Here is a 21,555-nt window from a genome sequence, read left to right as displayed (position 1 = left end):
TACTAAAATACCCCAGTGATAATTACAAATTACTAAAATGGAAATTCTTATACATTATCTTTGAAAGGGGATTTTTTCTCAATCAGTAATGTTATATGAAATAGGATGCTGTATAAGTGAATAACATTATTATCGATAGAATTCAAATTGACCTGAAATCGGAGGTTCTAAACTGTTTAGAGATTCTGGTGCTGTGTCATCGCCTAGTATTCTGTCTTCTACAACCACAGTTTCAACTTCTCTGTCTCTTTCATCTAACCAATGCACAATACTTTCATGTCCTCTTTCTAATAAAGTATTTCTATTTTCACTAACAAACTCACCAACTGAAGTTAACAATTCATGAGCACATCGATTTTTTGCCAAATTGAATATTTCATGGACATTCTCTATACTGATATTTTGCTTCAAGCACTTATTGCATTCATGGAACAATGTATCATCATTATGTATGTCTGCCAGAAATGATATTTCGATCATATTATCTGAATTAAGATTGTGTGCCAAATAGCTCCCACAATCTCGCATTAAATTCATAACCGCATACTTGTCCGCCATTTCATAAAGATTACAAGCTTCTTCTACAGTATTGACTATAAGTCTCTTCCTCTCGACATAACTCAAGAAATTACTCAATGTCCCACAATCGACATCTGCAAGGATAACTTTCTGCTCAATCTTTTCCGTCATCGGCGTCTCCACCATTGCACTGATGACCCTTGACGCTTCTAGTACTTCCGAACCCAAAGTTCTTCTGCCCTCTTCGAATTTTAGTGGAAAGGTATCACCTTCGTTTGTTTGAATCAAAAATGTCCATTTTTTCACCTGATTCGGAACATCCCTGTCTTCTTTTTGTGGAAACATTTCACACAATAAGTTTATCATGTTCCATAAGCTTTCAGCCATCGGCTCTTTAGCTGATTCGATTGTATACGACACTTCACAATGCAAGGTCAGTGTATTATTGGGCAGTAGTCCGCTTGTGTCATTCAAAAGTTCGAATCGGCTGATATATTTTTCCAGGCCGATATCTTCTACGCTTCTCTCGCCTCGACTTCGATGCCCAAACGAAGCTGGTAATCTGAGTTCACCGAATTCGTCGATGATGTTGACTGTGCAATGGAAACTCAAGGGATACTCAGGTATCCAGTGCCTTCTAATCATTACAGAAACATATCCTTTGTGTTGGCTTTTTCCTGCCGGATAAACTCTGATTTGCAGCAGTTTGACAAAAATGCACTTATGTGAAATATCCTGGTCTTTGATTTTGTCACCGGGTTTTGTATTGCTGAAATTCACGATTTTTATGATTCGCGTAATATTATTAGTCTCTAAGCATACTGTATTTTTTGCAGCTTCAGCCATTATTCAGCATCGATAATAAATTTATTTCTGTCACATTTGTCCTAACTCTTTCCTTTAATGATAAGAATATGGCTTTATTTTAGAATAACTGATAATTCAGGTAAATTGAGTTTCACAATTATATTATCTCTTCTATACTATGACTTAATAAATATTAGCTATAAAGTTGATAAGATAAGGAAAATGATAAAATAAAAAACTATTCTTTTTTATTTCCTTCTTAAAAACAGGTATATATTCATTTGTGAACCAAGTAGCACAAATACTCTTCGATATTTTGACTACAAATCGATATAAATTACTTCCTCCCTTTACTATTTTTGAGATTGATAATTCTTGATATTTATCGCTATGGAAAAAAAAAGTCTCTAAAATTTATATTTTTATTTATTATTTTCACAATCTCGGGACTGTGTGTGGTTTTCTTTTCTCATTGTAGATCTTACAAGAAAAAAATCGTTACAAATTGAAGTTTTTTTAAATTTTTTACAAATTCCAGGCCATTAGGTTTTTTTATTCTGAATATTAAAGTCATTAAAAGTGGACAAAAATTATTATAATCCCGAGAAAAAGATATGGTAACTTTCTATTTTCGTTGTGTAAAGCAGCGGTTTCCAAATGGTGTTCCGCGGAACCCTGGAACTAAATAGAAAGGTCACAGAGGTTCCCAAGTGTTTAAATTTTTGAAATCAGGGATTATTTTTGAAACTTGTAATTGTATTTAGAACAAAACAATAAACCATAATTTCTTCGATTGTTATTTTTAGAAAATTATTTACGTAAAATTCCAGTAAAAAAAGAAATAAAATTTCTAAAAAATTGCATCAGTATTTTTCATCGAATTTATCACAAAATAAAATTACCAAATGCAACAATGTTCAATTTTATATGCATTTATTAAATAATATACTCGGATAAACATTCCATTCTCAACGTTTGTAAGAGTTCTTCGAAAACCATAATTCAGTTCATTTTCAGCTAACGTATGACAAATTCAAAGCTAGACTAGATTCCACTCCAGGACTGCGAATTCTACTGTTTTGACATAAAACCTTTATTGAAACGTAACATAAAACCTTTATTGAACAACGATCATTAAAAAAATTTCAATATTCACATAATCAATCTTATAACCGTCATTGAACAGCCGACCCAATTCTGGGTTTACGACTACTGATGTTCGACTCCGTAGCCTTGTAATTTTGAATCCAATCCAGAAGACAAGGAAACTCGTGGATAAAGTATTGGGAGAAATTTGCCTTAGCGGAGGATTATTTTGATGAAACTAACCCGCATTTGCGTTTCATGGAGAGGGAAACCACACAACCCTCCTACGGTTAGCCTGACGGCAAGGGGACTCTAACCCATGATCCGTCCACCATTGAGGATATTTTACGTCAGAACTGTGGTCGGTGCTGAATTCGTATAGACTAGGCATCGCTGGCATTTGAACCCGGTTCACCTCATTGGGAAGCGAATGCTCTATCCCCTGAGCCACCACTGCTATATCTGTACATTTTATTTTACTTAATAATTTTATAAAAGTCGTTGAACAGCCGACCCAATTTTCGGGTTCACGACTACTAATGTTCAACTCCATAGCCTTGTAATTTTGAACCCAATCCAGAAGACAAGGGAACTTCTGGATCAAGTATTGGGAGAAATTTGCCTTCGTGGAGGACTCTTTGATGGAACTAACCCGCTTTTGCGTTACATGGACAGGAAGACCACGAGAACCTCCCACGGTTAGCCCGACTGCAAGGGGACTCTAACACATGATCCGTTTACCACTGAGGATATTTCACGTCAGCACTGTGGTCGGTGCAAGCCGGATGTGGAATTCGCATCTAACAACTATTGCCGGGATTCGAATCCGGTTTGCCTCTCTGGAAGGCAAACGCTCTATCCCCTGTGGCTCAAACTTCACATTAAATATTATCAAAATAATTGGTAGTCTTTCTTTGGTCAATATGTTCACGGATGGTAATAAATTTTATTCATATACTCGGGGTTCCGCTAAAAGATACTCGATAATTTAGGGTTCCGTAGCAGTAAAAAATTGAGAATCGCTGTTGTAAATTCTGATTTATAGTCTTGACCAATCAATTCGACTGTATCTGGTGTCTAATAATGTTAAGACATTGCAAGCGGGTCACGTAAAAATACGTTTTTGAAAATTCTGCGATCCATACCAAAGTTTAAAAAATGGTAGCCAAACTACTTTGTTTCCGCTCTGTTTTTCAAAGAAATTATCCATTCATGATTTCCACAAACATAAATGATTCGGTACTTATGTAATCAGTACTAAACTCCTTCGTCGTGTAGCTATAGTCACAAGTTTGTCCCGACTTTTATGAAATATCCATTCGTGATTGCTACAAAATATAAATGATTCGTAATCAGTCCTACAAACATTCGTCGTAATTTTTTATTTTTTAAAATTGAAGTTATAGCCATAGTCACAAGTTTATTCCAACTTTTATGAAATTTTGCCGACTACTTTTCATAAATTTTAATCTATCTATAACAACTGCAATACATTATTTTGGAAAAGTTGCCCGCATGCAATATGTTAAAGTCTTGTAAATTGCTGATTTTTCTCACGGGATCATGATTGCTTCGTCTTAAATTTTAATTTTTTTGGATTTAAGTATTAAAAAAGAAGAATATATCTGCATTGTTGGCAAATACGATAGAAGGTATGATTTTAAATTTAATATAAACTAATTACATGGAATTGTAATGTTTATAAAAACGTTTATTTAAAAACTATTTTTAATCAAATAAGTAGAATTAAATGAATTTGCTGTAGTAATATTTATTTAATCAGCAAAACAGACATACCTTTCCGAAATTTGATTAAAAACTAAGGATATCCAACAAATTCAATTAAATTCTATACAAAATCATATGGTTTATTTGCGTATTAATTAAAATTAACAAACAAATAAATTGACATAAAAATTGTTTAGTTAACCAGATTGATATTTTTGCTATATGCTAATCCTAATCGAGCAAATACAGGCTAAAAAAATTTGTAACTAACCAACAACCATCTGCTATATTCCATTAAATGAATAATATTTTTATGAAAATCACGGAATTAAAATGTTGCGTTAAAATTTCAACTTTTTTATTAATAACCAATAACAATATTACAATTAATTAACAATATTTACCTTTCCATAAACTTTGAACTATCTAGTATATGTTATTACTTTGCGCAAATCCAGTTTTCGGGACAATCCTAAGTAACAGACAAATCAAATGCGGTTCTTAATTTCAGAATGAAACAAGCCCTAAAATATATCCCACAATGATCTATTTTTGCTTTCATTTCATATTTTATAATCAGGCAACTTCAATATAAAAATATTTTTAAATCATTTTGAAAATGTGAAATCAAATTTTAAAGAAGTCGTTTATTTAAAATTTGATTTCTCAGGAATTATTGGCGATCGAAATGGGCTGCAGGTGGCGTAGAGCAGAACTCTTTTCCTATGGCAACACTTCACATCAGTGTTGCCAGATTGGGCTACAAGTAGCGGATTGGGCTACTTTTAAAAGTCCCCGCTACTGAAAATTGAATTTTCGCTACTTGCTACTTTTTGGGCTACTTATTATTTTTCGAACGCTACAAATCTTAAATATGCGCTACTTTTTTTCCTTACTGAAATATATATATTTTTTTTAATTTTTTCCCTTCCCATTATAAAATTATTCTGAAAGTTTGCAGTTCCTTTACCATTTTTAAAAAGGACATTTTTGTTGTTGAAAACGTTCTCGCTTCAGTTTTGGATTCTTGATATGTTTTACTGATCGAGTCTATAATCTTTCCATGTTTATGTTTCAAATCGTAGACTCGGGAAATCGCAAAGATATATATGGAAAAATGCACGGAGAGTATGATGGGGAAAATGTTTTTTAACTCCAACTATTATTAATCGTTTATCTTCTGGAGAAAAAAAATCACGTTACTCGCTTTGAAACTGAGAAAAATTAAATCCAAAGTCATTTTACCTGATGAATGAAAATAGTTGTTGTGAATGACAATGAGTTTCCAAAAAATATAGTACTGTTAAATGCTTTTTAGTGAATTCATTTCACTTTTGTAAATCACGATCTATTCACAGTTGCACGAAAAATAGGAAATTTTTTATATCTCTCCAGAGCAGGGATGGGCAAACTACGGCCCGCGGGCCAACTGTGGCCCGCCGGAAGGTTTTATCCGGCCCGGAGATATAATTTTAATTTGCCGATCAGTGGCACTATACATAAACAATATACATCCATTTTCTTGTCAACTATTTAAAATTATTTCTGTTTTTCCTTTTTTAACAAAGTACTGATGACCTTTTTACTTTCTCTATTTTTGTTCTACAAAACATAAATTGATGGAAAGAGTTAGCACAGACAGCTTCAATTGGTAAAATGTTGAAAGCAGAAGTTCTTCATAGAATAGTCTTAGATTGGCTCTAACTAGCGTTTGTCTTTCTCGAGGAATCTAATATAGGTAAATTGTACTTCACATTTGGCAGACTACGCATTTTAAGATCCAACGAGCGGACAATCTAACAATCATCTGAAGCAGAGTTGTTTCTAAATATGCCAAAGTTTTACAAATCATTACCAAAAGCTAGTTTCCAAAATTTAATATTTCATACCCAGAAAATCAGCTCTATGTTTGCTTAATCTTATATATGTGAACAAGAGTTTTCAACTTTGAACCTTAGAAAGAATCATTTCAGAAGTGGACTAACAGAAAAGCATTTAGCCGTGTTCCGTAAAATAGGCACATCTCGCTTCGAACCTTAATATAAGGAACTTTTAAAAACGAAATCGCAATTTCATTCATCTCACTAAATATTTAAATTAAAACTTGTATATCGCTTTTTTTTTAAAAAATTTTAAAAGTTTTATTTGTCCCACCAAACATTTTTTTCCTCGATTTTTGGCCCTCGACCAAAAAAGTTTGCCCATCCCTGCTCTAGAGCTTAGATTTGCCCGTTGTAAATGATGAAATTATTTTTTTTTAAAGGAAGCTATAATATGTATTGCTATGGTTGAAAACAACAAACCGCGGTTACAGTTATTATTTTTCACCTCATTTTGCCAAATATGCAATAAATAAATGAAACAAATAAAAATTAAGTTTTGGATAGTTATCATATTAAAATGGCTGTTGCTTGGCTGACCGCATTTTTAAGAAATAGAGGCATTTGATTGGTCGATTACATCATCGTTTTCATCGTTATCTCTTCATCGTTTTGTCAGGTTTACTAGAATGGCGTTTTTAGCATTTTTGTTTGGCGCAATTTTAATAACGCGCATGCTCAGTTTGATAATTTATTCAAACCAATCTAAGTACTTCGTAGACAAAGAATATAGACGCTTGTATCCCCTCCTTTGCTCGTGTAACTCAAACAAAGACATAAAGATGGAAAGATCAATCACTGTACCAAACAGATGTCAGGGTGAACTTTGACACTGGACACATCACTGGTCTCTATTTTTTTTTATTTGATTTTCATAAATTGTTATGATAAATAATAACATTCTGTCACTGTGCCAGAAAATCTGATCACATTTTTTTTAAAGATTTATAATTTGTAAATTTTAAATGAAAAAATTAATGTATTTTAAAAAATTGATTTTTATATTGTTCTGAAATTCAAATACTTGAAATAAATAAAAATAAAAAAAATTTAAGTGCTTATTAAAAATATATAAAAAATATAAAATAACTAAAAAAATTAATAAAATGATTAAAATAAAATAGAACAGTTTTATAAGCAATCTAAGCTGCCCAAAGCATTTAATTTCATGATGAACAATAAATTGGAAAATGTTAATAATTTCTGAGATAGAGTCTCATAATTGCCTGTTAGCGTTCAGTTAGTTAGTTATTAAAACTTATTCATGATATTCATTTGTGCGTAATCTAAATTCTAATTATTTTCATTCAAAAAGTCTTTCAAAATATAATTTTATTCCTGTATTTAAATTACAAGTAACTTTGATATCTGGGTTGCCTACAAAAATTCAAAAAAGTACAAAAAAAATTTAGAGCATTTCACAGCATTTACTATTTATCAAAGATGATAAAAAAAATTATTGATTATTAAAAAATAATTTTATTGCGATAATCAACATTAAGCTGGAAACCTATTACTATTAAGCAATTTAAAAGACTTTTTCGTGGTTTTCCTTCGCATGTAACACAAATTTGATTACTTTAACTTAAGGTATCCGACTACCTTCGGGACAAAATTTTTGAAAAATAAATATTTTTCACAACATTATTGCAATTTATATTGTATATTAATTTAAATAAACATATTTAATAGAGAAAATTTTAATATACAGGAAATTTTTTGTTTAAAGAGTATTTTTTAGATAATTTTAATGAAAATAACTCATTAACGGAAAACACTCTACACAAAAAACTATTGTACATGCAGCTATCAAACTTTTTGAGCCGTTTCGTATAACCGTCTGAAGTGTTATGAACCTCAACTTAAATGATAGCATGAAATTTAAAAAATTTATGGAGTGTTAAGCATATTTTTCCATTTTTTTCACATTTTCTTCACATTATCTACTGCAAAATATCTCATAAAACAAAAAATAATACAGTTATCTGAATTCTGGAGGTCTGTTACATAACCACCAATACAAGAAACAATCTCTGAAAGTTTGAAGACAAATTTATTATAATTAGTTGAGTTATCTTGTTTTCCGTAGACAAAAAACATCAAAATTGTCATTTTGAGAAAAACACAATTAAAGTTTATAATTAAATTTTTTCTAAAAACTATGAATGTTTGTCAGTAGGAAGTTATTATATTTTATAGGGGGCACATTCCTTCACACATTTTCTTAGTTTTATTTAACGTAGCGATATTTTAACGTATTATTTAGCGATATTTTAAAGTATTTAGTGAATAACATCAAAAGTCTACTACTTATAAAGCATTTAACACAGGAACAATTTTTTATTAAACAACCATCTTACTGTATTTTCACACTTTAATATATGTGTCTAAATATAGTTTTTATTAATAATTAGAAGTAAAAAATATATTTTATAATATTTATAATAGCTCAAATCTAGAATTTTCTTCTAAATGCAATTTGTTATCATAGCAAACCGGACAACATAATGAAGCTAATATCACCATTAGGATCTCAATATCAATTATTCGATTGCCACACAGATTGTTTTTATCCAAAGGCATCAGTTCTTTATTGACACCCATAGAAATCGATAATTTTGAAGAGCTTGAAGTAATAGATTCATCTGCTTTACGCAATTTTGAATAAATGGTATAATCAACTTTACTCAAATCATCGCTTTTGGTGGCATGTTGATTACCGTAATATTTACGTTTCTTAGATCGAGAAGTACGTCCTTTACCCATTTCAATAAATTCATCAAAATAAATAACAAATTTTTTTGAAAGGAATCAATAAATTTCTTCAAAACAAATCAAAATCAAGATATAGAAAGTACGCTTCAAATGTAAACAAACTATCAGAAAATATGCTAACTTTTCATGTTACCCACAAACAGTAACCACGAAACGTAAAATCTAATTAAAATATAATTCAGATTATTAGCCGTGAGAGCTTTTAAAAATTAAATATCTAAGAAAAATAAACACACAAATAGAAATGGAACCGAAACTATTACCTACTACCGGCATCATTTTTGTAATTTCCGGTAAGTTGGACAGCTGTCATCTGTTACTAAAATAGCTATAACTAAAGTTCTGCTTGACGTGCATTCAAAAACAAAACAGTTTTTAAAACTAGAAAAATTGGGCATTATTATAAAGCAATAAAATAAAAAAGTGATTTTTTGTGAAAATCCTCTTTTTTAAGGTAGTCGGATACCTTAATCTTCATTAAAATAAATTATTCTTATAACTTTCATGAATTTGATTGTATTCTGATACTTAAATTGTTAATTACTTTGATCTCTGAATTGGATTAAGCATAATAAGGGTGTTTCATTACATTCACAAAATAAAAAAGCTCACACTTTGATTTCTGGGTTGAGTTAATAAGAAGAGCTTTTCGTTCTGTTCAGAAAGATGGTACCCTATCTATTAAGGATAATAATAATGAAAAAATGTTTATTTATAATTTTACTCCTATACTTAAATTGCAAATTATTTTATTTTATATACCAATAGCAGCAATCTGAAAAACATTTTTGTCTGTTTTTCATAGCGTATAACGCGAAATTTGATAATTTTAATTTCAATTTAATCTTGATTATAATTAATTATTTTTACAACTTAATTGTTTATTAACTTAATTATTTATTAACTTAATTATTTTAACTTAATTAATTAAAATTAATTTATTAATCAATTTATTAATTAATTTATCAATTAATTAAAATAATTAATTAACTTAATTATTTTAACTTAACTATAATTTATTTATAACTTAATTATTTTTATAAACATAATTATTTTTATAACGTAAATATGGTTTTATTCCGATACTAAAATAGCGAGTTACTTTGATTTTCGGTTGAAAACTACAAAAATTTGAAGAACATCTCGTTATAGTCACAAAGAAGTCTCTCAAAGATGCTGAAAAATGATTCATTATAAAAAAATTCATTGCGATTACTGAACTTCTAAATGGAATCAAGCCATCTGAAAGATATTTTCGTGGTTTCCCTTCACGTATAATGCAAAATATGATTGTTTTCTCAAATTTCTATTCAAGCAAGGAAGAAAAATATTTATACCATTATTAACCACTCCAAAAACCAGAGTAAATGCTTTATTATAAAACTGATGCGTCCAGAATTTGGAATTATGATGAACTTGCCTGTATATTTTGATTCAATAAATTGATTGATTTTCTGCTTCCCTTCTTACCATTATTATTTTTTTTTTTTTAAGTGAAAAATGATTCTTCTACATTACTGTTAGAAAATTTGACGGTTCATCAGGTTGTCTTTTGTCAACATCTGAAAATAAAATTCGAGCAAATAGTATTGTATTTGTAATGGCGAAAATATCCAAATGATAAAATAAACATGAACTTTTTTTACATTGTTAAAATTAAAAAACTTAAGTACTCGGGTTCCTATGATTTTATTATTTTACTAATAACTTATTCTAGTATGTTATATTGAAATATCTGATATATGTTATATTGAAATATCTGATATATGTATTATGATTTTATTATTTTACTAATAACTTATTCTAGTATGTTATATTGAAATATCTGATATATGTTATATTGAAATATCTGATATATGTATTTTGAAATATCTGATATATGTATATTGAAATATCTGGAGAAAAAAAAATTTCTAACCAAATGTTCTTTGAGTCAGGAAGAGACAAAAAATACCTGTTGATTTTTTTTAAATATACTTTCTATCACAAACGCCTTAAAACTTTGTTATCGATAAAAATAATTTCAGATGATTTTAATCCTTCATCTCTTATTAACCTCGTTATATCATGCTTTTGATCAAAGTTCAGCAGCGTGTCTGCGTTCTTTCTCTCCTAAATATTAATTTGATCCCTACACACGTTTTTTATTCCATTACTTATAAGGATTCGTAAAATATATATTAACGGCCCGGATTAGAGAACAACTGAATTATCTTCTTCAAAAATGGCAGTTATTTAATTTAAATTTGATACTTTTGTGTGTGAGCATATCTCAGTGTCAACCATATCGGTGTCACGTATCAATGACATCCAATAAAAATCTAACTGTCAATGAACTTATTAACTGAGGTGAAGGGATTAATTGAATGCTTAATAAAATAAGAGCTTTCTTTGATGATATGTTTTTTAAATTAGTGGTGAAATCGTCTAATAATTATTTTTAAAAATCGTTGCAAGAAAGGTTTGCAAGGGTATTTTTTTTTCAGACTCATGCGAGTTAATTCAAATCAAATAAATATACTATATGTACTCTCTTTTTCTTTCTTCCGGATTCTAACGAATTAAAGAGTATTCATACTTATCAAGGTATTTTACAACAAAGTGCTAACATAGTACAAAGGTACATATAGTATTGATTTCTGTGCATAGATTTTTTTTTCCTTCTATATTTGCTTTCGGAAATTTAGCTGTATAATATTTTATACCCAGTTATGTAATTCTGTTGCGATCGTAATTTTTCTTAGAAAATTATTATTTAGATGATTAGTTGAATATTCATAAAGTACGTTAAGAAGAGGTTTGAAAAAAAAAGTAATCAATATCATGCGTAAATACTTTGGTTTTTTTTCCTTCTTTTTTTAATAATGTGTTACGTTTTCTTTTTTTAAATCACTCATTGCCACTTATTTAATTTAATTACATATAATTTCAAGATAAAAACATATCTCAGTTTTTACATAAGCATGTGAAAATCTAATATTTCATGCAGTCTTTCTGGTGGTTTGTGTTAGAGTGATAAATATTTGTTTCAAAACTATAATGTATGTTTCCGCAACTCTATCTCAGTACTATGACCCTTAGCAGTGAGTTCATTAACTAACATTATATTCAAATGTTCTGTAAATGAAATGAATATAATAATTTTAAAATCTAATATTTCATGCAGTCTTTCTGGTGGTTTGTGTCAGAGTGATAAATATTTGTTTCAAAACTATAATGTATGTTTCCGCAACTTTATCTCAGTACTATGACACTTAACAGTGAGTTCATTAACTAATATTATATTCAAATGATCTGTAAATGAAATGAATATACGTATATTGATTATCGCTAAATGTCAAGTTTACTACTATGGATTGCAAATTCATTCAATTTCTTCTATTCTTTATGTAAGTCAATTTCATGAAATTTTGAGAAATTTTTTGTACTATTTAGAGATAAAAGAATTCTTTGCATGCATTCTGAGATGTATAAAGCAAGATTTTAGAAATGTTTAATTAATTTTTTTTAAGTACTTTGAAAACTCTGGTATTTGATAACTCCTTTAATATTTACGCGATTTCGTTATAAATTTGTTATATAGATAACTATTAATCTAACTAAGTAATAACTATTGTTATTTTAATTAAGTAAAGTTAATAAACTGTATACGATTGGAACAATCATTTGAGCAAAGCACAAAACGGGAATAAATTTAACTATTATAGGTTATATTCTCTAAAGAATAACTACCTCGTTTTTTTCCCACAAAAAATTTACTGAATTTAAAAAAAAAATATTTTTTTTTAAGAAAATAAGATCAATGCAGAAAAGATTATATAGACAATATATAATTGATTTTATTTTGAACTAATATTTATCTAACAGATAAATTTTATTTAGATATAAAAAAAAAGTTATAAGGATAGAATATCTCTTTCTAAAATTAGATATTCATGTAAATAAACTATTTCAGCTTAAAAATTGGCGTTTAACTTCTAAATTGAGTTAATATAAATGAACACATTAAGTTATATTTTTTAATCAAAGTAAAATAATATGTTTCTTAAAATTCAAGCAAATCTTTTTCGTGTATTATATGACCAAGTTTAATCATAATGCAAAACTGAAAATTTGTTTCTCTCATTATAAATATGTAAAGTCACACTTTAGGGCCAAATTAAATACTAAATAAAGAAATTAAAATCATTTTTTCTTTTTTAATTGTGTTGTTATGTCTTTCTGTTTTGTGCATATTCCATATAAATAAGAAAAGATTGGTTGCAGATAAGACATTAATGTATAATTTATTCAAAATAATTCATAAAGTAATCAAGAAGGATAAAATAAAATTATCAAGATCTCTGGAGAAGTTTAATTTTTATTACAGCATTGATTGTTATACCATGTGTTCATTTATTAGTTCAATAATGGATCAGTAAAAACTTATTGCAACATTTCACATATTTCAATAGCAGTTTTGACAACTGTAGAGATTTCTTTCCTCTACTATGTTAAATATAAGTTTAATCTGCGTAATTTAATCTACACAAATAATTAAATGAAGGCTATTAAATCAATTAACCAGTATGTTTTGGAAAGCTAATTATATTGCTTTAAATTCTGATTTTAATTATAAAATCAGAATGTGAGATATATAACTTGCAACATTTTAATATTTCAACAGATTTTTTCTGACAAAATTGTTATAAGTCGGAACAAATTAGATTTGACAATAAAATTCAGTATCATCCTCTTACATGTCATATTTTGCTGGCATTTCAGTATTTCTTTTTCTCTTTGAAAGATAGAACAAGTTTATGTTACATTGGAAGTAAGATAATTTTCAATTTTTTATAGGTTCGAAGTATATTAAAAACGAAAAATAGGTAATGGTTGTAAATAAGTTTTTGCTAATTTGGTTGGCTATAGTAATGGAGATAAACTATTTTATTATGTGTATATTCACCACAACATTCAATATTTAATTTCAAAAACTTGTAAATTCGTGGTAACGAAATGTGTGATTTTTCAAATTCTAATTTTAACTTTATAATTACGACACTAATGCTACAGTTTTCTTAATTTATTAAGGACAATATAAGTCCTGTTAAAATATTAAGATACAGACTACTACAAGCATAAAAACTTAATTTTTCTAAATGAAATTTCAAATTTAAGAAAATAAATAAAAAGAGTTTCAAATCTTTGAAAAAATTAAAATTCGCCAAAAATTGACGTCTATGTCCTGAAGGTTCTAGTAAATTGCAGAGTAAATTTTATTTAGAGTTTTTCGTTGAGTTTTGCCGTTGTAGATTATTTAGAGATTTGCAAGTTTTTATTGGAGTTTTACTAATTTTAATTGAATTTAATTTTAGTAGAGAAAATAATGTTCCACTGCTCATACATTCTAAAAGAAAAAATAGTGGCACTATATAAAAATGGAAAATCCATCACAGAAATTAGTTGGGTATTGAATATGTCGTATTATACAGCTAGAACATGGCATTTGAGGCAAATAAATTGTATTTTTAAGTTGAAAATTCGTAATTTAAAGATATATATTTCGAAATAAATTCCTTATTACTTAAGTGTATTAAATTGTAATCAGCATCTGATTTTATTTTTAAATTTTTCATGTATTGTTGTAAAAAAAAATTAGTTTCTCAAAACTATTTGCATTATTAACTCTTTAAACGAACCCTCTATTTTTTTGTAAATTTATGTTAAACTACATTTCAGATTTTTTTGTAAAATAAAAGTTCATGGAGCCTATTATTTTTTATAGTTTGCCTAAAAGTAATTTGGTTTTTAAGACCTATGATGAGTTGTAAAATTTTACCTACAGTAAAGTATTGAGTATGAAAATTATGAATAATTTATAAACAAACGGATAAATATCCAAATATGCAAAAAAAAATTTTTTTTATTCAGAGAAAGTACGTTTCTGTGTCCGATTTCGAAACTTAATAGTTAGCACTAAATAATTTTCATATATGAGATCACCCTCAGGAACCATTAAGATTGACACTTAGTATGTGAAAATCAGATCATTAGAACGAAAGTTATTGAGGGTGGTTATGAGGGAAAGTTATTATTATTATAATTATTTTTTTTTTTTGGTCCACTGTACAATGCTAACATGAATTCGCAGATATTCAATTGTTAATAGTTTTAGTAGTTCCTGTACTTAGTGAAAAAAGAAATATTTCTTAAAAATGTGTTTTCTTTCTCACAAAAGAGAGAATAAAATTGCCTAAATATAGAAAATCGTTAAGTTGTAGCAAAATACGAGGATTTTCTTTTGAGAAACAGTAGAGTATGATGGGAGTAGTGAGGTAAGAGATTTTTCTATATTCCTCTCACACATAGAATATGCTATCAATTTAAGAGTAATTGTCTCTAATACTGGAAGTAGATTAATATCGTACTTGAGAGCTATGAAGACTTCGTAATTCATTTTGTTATTTATTTTGTTTCATGAAATTTCTTCAATATTTTTTTAGATAAATAGTAATTTTTCTCCCTATTAATTTCAACAAAATTTTAAAATCACAAAAATTTCGGGACATCTATTAGAAATGTTTAATAATTAAGAATACTTTCTTTATCTTATTTTTTTAAAGGAAATTAAGGATTACTTTGAGCCCTGATTATGTACTACTATAAAGCAGTTACATGTTTTGGTGCATGAAATGTTCTGTTATAATTTAATTTTCATAGTGTATTTCAATTATGATTACTTTTATAAAACTAAATTTAATTAGTTATGAAGTTAAGCTTTTAAGTATATTTAGAAAAATTCAATTTATGTTTAAAAGTAGTATTCCTCTTCATTTTATAAATTTTTTTTTAGTAAACACAAAGAGAAAAAAAAAAAGGAAGAGAGAGAGACTAAGTCAGTAGAAAAACCATTTATTTATTATAAAATGAAAACAATTTAGACATACATTTGGATCAAAAATACCACAGCTACCTACATTATAAGAAAAATCCAGTACATTTTACAAATTAAATAAATAAAATTTTTAGTCTATGAACAAAATGTAAAATTCTTCTTTTACAGGAGCTCTTTAAAAGCAGTTAAGATAAATAAAATACCAAAAGTAATACTTTTCGATGTGAGTGACAGTCATACATTTCATTCATAATTCTAAATATTTATTTGGCGCCTATTTAACTTTTGAAAGTTTTAGATTACAAGATATAAATATGATAGGCATGCTACAAAAATTTGAAAACAAAATGACAAAAATTTGACAACAGTTTAGAACAATCATGTTTGAAATTACAAAAGTGCTGGTATTTCTTTTTAATGTTAAGACACTTTATGTAATAAAATGAAACAAAACATTCTAAAATACTATTTATATTGCAATACCAGAGCCATTATAGGGGTAGAGGAAAACAGAGCCATATGACTAGATCTCAATGATTTTACACTGAGATCAGGGTAAACCCGAAAAAAAAATTGTTTTTTTTTCATTGCTTTTTATAACAAATCAACTCTAGTTATTAAGTTTATAATAGAATAATATTTATATTTCCATCACTTCTATATTCTGCGCTTTAAAATTTTTTAATTAACTTTTTTAAAAACATTTATTATTAGAAGAGAGAGATAATGTACTAAGGTGTTGAGTTAATCAATCACAATATAAAAAAAAGGATGATATAAAAAAATGCTACTATATACTTTATTAACTCAAATTTACCCAAGTACTATTAACTATATCATTAAAACAAATTAAAATGTTCAAAACATTATTTTAATCAACATTACTTTCAAGTAGTCAAAATGTATACTAGTCCAATCAGCTTTCTTCATAACATTCATTTGGGTCACCTAGAAATATCTATTTCTGTACTGAGGGACCAAAACTGGATTTTCAACAAGACTGACCTGGCAGTCGTAACAATACTCAGGTCAGAACTGTGAAAAATTCAGTCAATGCAGGAGCCTTATTTCCACATGTAACTGATGATGATGACAACCTAGAACAAAACTAAAAGCATTGCAACTGAATATACATAACACGAAGCACAATTTGTGTTACAATACAACTTGTGCTTTTCAATATTATTCTAAATTTTAAAAATATCACTTATAGTAGTAATGTTATCATAGCAGCATCAAACAAATAATAAAATATGTAAACAGAGAACTTTAACACACGTAAACTAAGTTTTAAAACCAACAATATAATAAAATGGGAATCAATATTTTTATTTGAATACCATTTAAGCATATTCATGCAAAAAAAGTTGATAATTTTATTGGGTATTTTAAAATCACGGTGCAAAATATTATTAATTTAACCTTTTCCTCATACGAAATTTAAAAGTGGTTTCCTTCCAACCTTGTATTATTAAAGTTATAACTCATTTGTCACTCCTTTTTCCTTTCAAATAACATTCAAGAAAATTCAATACACAGAAGTAATTTAACAAATTACACATAACTCCCACTTCAGACATACAGGCACACTGAGGTTGTTGAAGGAGCTTTAAAATAATGCGTTTTATGAGTTGATAAGAAAGTCAACCTATAACAAAACAACACATCATTACATTACAATTGTTACATATTTGTGCTTCCTATCAACCATCAAAATTTTATTCTACTCCTTTCGTATTATTCCAAACTATAATATCAATTTTCAAAATGTCACTCATATTAATGTTTAATAAGCAGAATCTCACAAATAATAAGAAATGTAAACTATATATAATATATTAACTCTAATTTACCCTAGTACTATTAACTACATCATTAAAACAAATTAAAATGTATACTAATCCAATCAGTTTTCTTCATAACATTCATTTGGTTCACCTAGATTTCTATTTCTGTAGGTACTGAAGGATCAAAACTGGATTTTCAACAAGACTGACCTGGTAGTCGTGACAATACTCAGGTCAGAACTGTGAGAAATTCAGTAAATGCAGGAGCCTTATTTCCATATGTAACTGATGATGATAACAACCTAGAACTAAACTAGAAGCATTGCAACTAAATATACAAATCACGAAGCACAATTTGTGTTACAATACAACTTGTGCTTTTCAATATTATTCTAAATTTTAAAAAAATCATTTATAGTAGTAATGTAATCATAGAAGCATCAAACAAATAATAAAATATGTAAACAGAGAACTTTAACACATGTAAACTAATTTTTAAAACCAACAATGAAAAAAATGTGAATCAATATTTTTATTTTAATACCACTAAAGCATATTCATACAAGAAAAGTTGATAATTTTAATGCGTACCTTAAAATCACGGTGCAAAATATTATTAATTTAACCTTTTACTCATAAGAAACAAAAAAGTGGTTTCCATCCAACCTTGTTTTATTACAGTTATAACTTATTTGTCATTCATATTTCCTTTCAAATAATATTCAATACACACACAAAAATAATCTTTATAATTAACAACAAAAATTCTTGCTTTAAATAAAAACACAGATCCGACAATAATGCTAAGAAAAGTGATGAAAATGATACCTGCAATTTTACTGATTTCAAGTAGTGAGGTAGCTGCAATATGCAATGCTAGCCAGTAAAAATGTCGACACCAAGAGCTATTTTATATTAATTCAGCAAGCGCTGCAATACTAATGTCCAGTATCTAGAAATCACTTTGCATGAATAAAAATATTGTAGTAAAAAATATGTATTTCCTAGCGTATTCGTTACATTTTTCCAGCTCAAACATTTTCGCCATTTTCAATCACGTTCAAAAAGCGGGCATCCAAGCAGTTGGCGATAGATTTCGTTTGGCAATCACCCATTTCACCAGATCGCCAAAGTTTAGGGTTATAAGAGGGCGGTCAGCCAAGACAGTGCGTATTAAAATAAAATTCGTATTACCAAACGCAAATGATAATGAGAATTGGCATCAAGGAGAACGAAATGAAGAAATATTTCATAGAAGGCCAAGGCCCACCCAATGATGACGATGAAACGCAAAAAATGGATTTTGTTTTTAAAACAAAAATATATACTATGAAATTTCAAATAATAATTAACTATAACAATGAAATTATGAATAAAAATGGCTAAGTTAATTGAAACATAATGCACTTAGGGATCAGGAAAACTGAATAACGACAATTTTTTTAATTCGAAAATGTCAACATTTTAAACCTTTCGAAACATTTATAGTAATTGCAAAATAACTAGGAAAGATAATTACTTTAAATGATAAACACGGTAATGTATATGCTGCGTGTTATAAAAGGAGTTTAGAAAATTATTAAAGCTACTACAGTGAAACTATCGTAAACTGATCAGAAGTGGAACTATAATTTGATGGTTTTATAAGAGAAGTCATCTTATAAAAATGATAATAAATTGTTTTTACCAGTTTTGCACTTGATCATCAAAATCTTAGATAGGTGATTAACTTATAGAGATGGTCAACTTAACAGGTTTCACTGTGCAAGTAAAGTAAGCACAGCAACTAAGGCGAGCTGCGAGAAAAGAAAATATTTACGAGCATTTAGTGCAAATCTATCTTTTTATCATTGTTTTTTTTTTAAACTTTACAACAGATGTTACGGCTACTATAAATGAAAAAAAAATTAGTTAAAAATATTTGTTGCTTCGTAGACACTTTAAAATACTGTTTCATACGTGGTCCAAATCAAAATATTCATTTGTTCACTAAATTACTATCAAAACTATTCTCAATCGAGTTTGAAACAATTATTGATGCTGTTACAAAGAAAAGCAAAGTCATATTTCTCATCTGCGAGCTGAATGTTTGTACTTTGTATTGTTTCGAACTTCAGATCAGAAATGATTAAATAAATTATTTTGCTTATCAAAAAAAGATTTTTTGCCTTTTATTTTTAAATACACACAGATGTAGGCCCATGAAGTTGAACTTTTCTGAATTTTTTGTTGGAGATTGGGTCCTAGTTAGGTCTTATTTTAAATTTCCTCGAAACGCGAGATAATTTTTATTAAAAAAAATTAGCTAGTGAGAACATTTTTATGTGCTAGTAATTAAGGTTCTTGAGGTTGGGGAACGAAGCGAGCTCTGGTCGAAACCTCTTAGTATTCTTATGCAGCTCAAAGACCGCACCAACATTAAAATATCGAAGACAGTTCCGACTGATTTTTACACATAAAAAAGCTGGAAAAAAACGAGCTAGTCAATGTTATTATAATTTTAGTGTTTTCTGGCAAACGGCGCTGTTTTACAGAAATATTGCCAAATAAATTAGTGCAGTAAATAAATTTATATATATATATATATATATAATTCATTTTTGGGCTACAAAATGTTCGAATCCGCTACTTTTGGAGCTCCCATTCGCTACTTTTTAATCTTAAGGCGGTCCTAAAGTGGATTCTAACCTCAAACTTGAAAACTAGATGGCGCTGAAAATCACACCCCGCCTCAGGCTAAGATCTAGTTTAGCCTTTCCCAAAATGATTCTAACTCATAGTTGATTGGCTACCTCAAAAAGAGCTATTCTACCTTTTAACAGTTTCTAGATGTAAATAAATCAATGTATCGCAATGATGTATATTGATGTAAATATGTAAAGAACGACTTCTAGTATCGTAAAACAAATAATCTTAGATTAATAAATGAAATGAATTTAACTGGAGAATTTAATTTACACTTAAGTTTAAAATGATTTTTAATAAAATATGAGCTGAAACACCATAAATTATTAGTAATTATTTATTCATGTTTGCATGAACCAGTTTGTTATTCTAAAACATTATCCTAAAACAACAATTTTTTATGCTTTATTCGACAACAAATATTCAGTTTGAAAAATGCGAGGAAGTTATCTAATATTTGCAATTTTATGTGCTTAAGAAATTAAATACATCGGAAATATGTTTCTTTCCTTTGAAATAACTTCAATGTTTTTCATAAGTGAACATTCACACTTGAATATATGTTTAAATTGATTGCTGACATTGTCTGGGCATGAATATATGGTCAAATTGATATCTCTTATTCATAATGACTAGTATAAATACATAACTCTTGTATATGCTCAGCTGCAGCCACAGGGATCTTTTAACTTTAGAACAAACGTTTCTATTCTATAAAGTAATTGTTAAAAATAATTGCGGAATTTCTACAAACTACTGTTTGTTTTTTTTGCACTATTTTTTTTTTCTTTTGAGAAAACACATTATACTACAAAGTACACAAAAAGTAGCAATTATTGTACATAGTTTCACAACTTGTAGTACATTACTTCAGTTCTCTGTTTTTTCCCTATAAAAATTAGGTAAATATTGTTAACCCATGTTTATTGACAGGTAGTGGTTTGTTATTTATAACTGATTGAAATATATGATTTCTATATTGTAGATAATTTCTATATTGTAGATTTCTTTCTACGTATCATTTATTGAATAAATAACTACTCAATTTATTGGTAATATTATTTAATATTTTTGCGTGTCCTTATCAGTCTTTCATGAAAAGAAAATTTTTTGATATTTAGTTTTTTTTAAAAAAAATTCTGCTTATTAAAGCTTTTCTGCTATTTGAGTGTTTTTGTGTATATTGTGCAGCTGCAATCAAGTTATAGTGTCCAATGATACATACAAGGAGATGTTCACAAAAGTGGCATAAACAATAAGACTTTGTTCTGAAGATGGTAAAAACCATAAGAAAATGATTTATTTTACAAAACAACATCATGGAAACAACAACATGGGAAATCTTACTTTTTTATAGAGTGAAAAAACTATACGAAAACATGGTTTTTCCTAGGACCGTAAAAACTTCATA

General features: G+C 28.1%; 2 long non-coding RNA genes across 2 annotated transcripts; one reads left to right on the top strand and one right to left on the bottom strand.

Annotated features, from left to right (window-relative positions):
* The first annotated feature begins 6,582 nt into the window (after positions 1–6,582).
* On the top strand, positions 6,583–11,004 carry LOC147806326 (uncharacterized). The gene is made up of 2 exons (XR_015435900.1): positions 6,583–6,867; positions 10,290–11,004. It is a non-coding gene; the product is annotated as an uncharacterized LOC147806326 (long non-coding RNA).
* Positions 11,005–16,717: 5,713 nt separating this feature from the next.
* LOC147806325 (uncharacterized) lies at positions 16,718–18,627 on the bottom strand. The gene is made up of 2 exons (XR_015435901.1): positions 18,288–18,627; positions 16,718–16,780 (listed from the first exon to the last, which is right to left on the bottom strand). It is a non-coding gene; the product is annotated as an uncharacterized LOC147806325 (long non-coding RNA).
* Positions 18,628–21,555: the final 2,928 nt, after the last annotated feature.

Source organism: Parasteatoda tepidariorum, chromosome 8, assembly GCF_982258835.1.
Source record: "Parasteatoda tepidariorum strain Cologne lab strain chromosome 8, Ptep-v5.0, whole genome shotgun sequence".
Taxonomy (NCBI): domain Eukaryota; kingdom Metazoa; phylum Arthropoda; class Arachnida; order Araneae; family Theridiidae; genus Parasteatoda; species Parasteatoda tepidariorum.
This window is presented reverse-complemented; position numbering and strand designations above follow the sequence as displayed.